The sequence below is a fragment of the Sapajus apella genome, unplaced genomic scaffold, assembly GCF_009761245.1.
Source record: "Sapajus apella isolate SASKATOON/1434 unplaced genomic scaffold, GSC_monkey_1.0 scaffold25, whole genome shotgun sequence".
Taxonomy (NCBI): domain Eukaryota; kingdom Metazoa; phylum Chordata; class Mammalia; order Primates; family Cebidae; genus Sapajus; species Sapajus apella.
In genome coordinates, this window is record NW_022436965.1 from 10,773,231 (window position 1) to 10,776,581 (window position 3,351).

The window sequence follows — 3,351 nt, forward strand, 5'->3', positions numbered from 1 at the left end:
ATGGTCTCGATCTCTTGACCTCGTGATCCACCCGCCTCGGCCTCCCAAAGTGCTGGGATTACAGGCTTGAGCCACCACGCCCGGCCGTAGTTAAATATTTTTAAGTGCTCAGGAATAAAAAAGACTAAATTCAGAAAGGCTGCTTTTCTTATTACACCCTTGAGTCTTGTTTAGTCAGCACCCATGAATAATAACCTTTACCAAAAACATAACCTTTACTAAAAGGAAGGATTCTTTTTGTTTGTTTTGAGACAGGGTCCGTTCTGTCGCCCAGCCTGGGATGCAGTGGCAATTAAATTGTCTTCGATGGAAACTTCATTAATTGCATTCTCATTACATGTTCTTTTTTTTTTTTTTGAGATGGAGTTTCACTCGTGTTGCCTAGGCTGAAGTGCACTGGTGGGATCTTGGCTCCCCGCAACCTCCACCTTCCGGGTTCAAGTGATTTTCCTGCCTCAGCCTCCCGAGTAGCTGGGATTACAGGCATGTGCCACCACGCCCTGCTAATTTTGTATTTTTTAGTAGAGACAGGGTTTCTCCATGTTGGTCAAGCTGGTCTCGAATTCCTGACCTCAGGTGATCCACCTGTCTCGGCCTCCCAAAGTGCTGGGGTCACAGGCGTCACTATACAAAAGCAATGCCTTTTTTCTTAGAACACTATTAAAAAGTGTCTCTCTTAAGAGCATCTCTCTGTTTTGATACTGATTTATAGCCTAATAATACAAATGAAATATGCAATGGGACATCATATAGCAAGACAGCTGCAATTTTTTTAAAAAACTGAAGGCTATGTCAGAATGAGGTTATATGTAATCAAACCAGGTTATATTTTACAAGGGATAAATCACCCTATTTATAGACGGTGGAAAGTTTTAAACTTTTGACAGGCGATTTTCTGTGGTCCTTCCAAAAATAGAAAAAGGCAGCTGAGTGCCCAGCTTGGAAGAAGACCCTCAGGTTTTAATGAGACTCATTGGCTACTAAAAACACTCCTGGAATCCCAGGACTGAGTGCTCCCACCTGTTGAAAAAGGAATGCGAATCTGTGAGCATTTGGTTACAAATCCTACTGCCTTAACAGAAAGCCCACAAAATATTATAAAGGGGAAAAAGCAGCTGAAAAACTGGCAGGCAGAATTACAAGTAATGATGAAGAGGTAGCTTGTTTTGGAAATATATGTGATTACATGTATTATTAAGCAGGGATTGAAAAACTTGTGCAAAGCAAACATATCTAATACATTCTAACACACACTTATCATGTATTAAACGTGTGTATATTCTAATTTTCATTATTTATATATAAAAATGGTTATAACACATATGTATTTTATGTAACAGATATACGACAAACAGTTGTATAACCTGTAATAATCTCAGTACTTTCCAATACTTTGTCTTGTTTAATTCTTATCAAAATCTGTGATATATTACCATCATTCCTCTTTCACAGATAAGGAAATTGATTGGAAAGGTAAAATAATTTGCTTATGGTCACAAGGTTGGAGAAGTGGGTTAGCTAGAATTTGAACCTCCATCTTCGGAATCCAGAATGTGTAACTATTCCATCACACCATGTGGCTGTGCAAAGTCATTTTATGAAGGATTGCCTGCATGTCCTACAAACTTCCACACAAAAAAATCAAGAACTTGCCTTGAACCCTCGAACTGGGCCAAACTGCAAAACTGCCAATCACAACATCCTAGAAAATACTAATGTTGTCTGATAGCTCCCATATGCTTTGTTCGTTCCTTTTCATTTCTTTTCTATTTTCTCCTCTGACTATATTTTCAAATAGTCTGTCTTCAAGTTCACTGATTCTTCTATTAGATCAATTCTGCTGTTGATGCTCTCTATTGCATTTTTAATTTCATTTATTATAATTTGTGGCTCCAGGATTTCTGTTTAATTTTTGTATTTATTGTTTCAATCTCTGTTAAATTTCTCTGATAAATTTCTGAATTGATTCTCAGTGTTTTCTTGAAGTTCACTGAGCTTCCTTAAAACAGCTATTTTGAATTTTTGTCTGAGAGATTACACATCTCCATCACTTTACGGTCAGTCTCAGGCACCTTATTTTGTCTGTTTGGTGAGGTCCTATTTCCCTGAATGCTCTTGATGCCTGTGTAAATGCAATGATGTCTGCACATTGAGGGATTAGGTATTTATTTTAGTTCTCACAGTATGGGTTTATCTGTGCCTGTCCTTTTTCAGAGGGCTTTCCAGGGATTCTAAGCAGACTGACTGATGTGTTTCCTTAGGCTGTGATCACTGCAGTTGTCCCAGCACTAGAAGACACTCTGGGCCCAGGCTTGCCATTAGTCTCATGAGGACTCCAAGGTTGATGGGGCTTTCCAACTCAGATGGACCTGGAGAAGACCCAAGGAGGTACTGGGACTGTGTGGGATCACTGACCAGGGATCTGTATCCAAAAGACTATGTTCCACTGGCCCAGCAGATCTTTGCATAGACAAGATGAGTCCCCAACTGCAGTGAAAGAGGCCGTCTCCACACAGCCTTTTGACTTGGGGAACTCCAAAGCGCTTATCAGTTTGCTAGTCCCTTCAGCTCTCATTGATTTAGTTGGCTGAGATTTTCTGGAAGCCCGCAAAGCTCACATTTCTTCCTTCCAAAAGGGGGAAATGCAATTACTACTGGGAAAAATACTATAGAGGGAAACCTCAAGGAACTCAATGAACTGTCCATCTCTATTTTCAGTTCTTGAAAATAAAGGGAAAATATCACTAAGTGAAACATTTCAAGGCCTACTAACCTCTCTACTTGGAAAACTCATGGTCCGAATGCTCCACAGAGATTGGCTGTTTTCATTCAGCACAACCAATTAACACACAAATAGATGAAACAAAAAGACTTCCAAACATTAAACAATTTGATTCCCTTATGCCAGGAAGCCATTCAGGGAATCACACCAATTATTGAGGACTACCTCCAACAGGGACTAATCATTCCATGCACTAGCCTATGTAATACCCCCATCCTATGGGTTCAAAAACCTAATAACCAGAGATGGAGATTGTCTTGGGCTTAAGAGCCATCAATAAGATTTTAATACCCCATCATCTTGTCGTACCTAGCCCACATATATTACTAGCAGCCATACTACCAGGTAGTCAGGTTTTCACTGTGATTGACCTCTGCATTGCTTTTTTTTCTTTCTTTTTTTTTTTTTTTGAGACGGAGTTTCGCTCTTGTTGCCCAGGCTGGAGTGCAATGGCGCGATCTCGGCTCACCGCAACCTCCGCCTCCTGGGTTCAGGCAATTCTCCTGCCTCAGCCTCCTGAGTAGCTGGGATTACAGGCATGCGCCACCATGCCCAGCTGATTTTTTGTA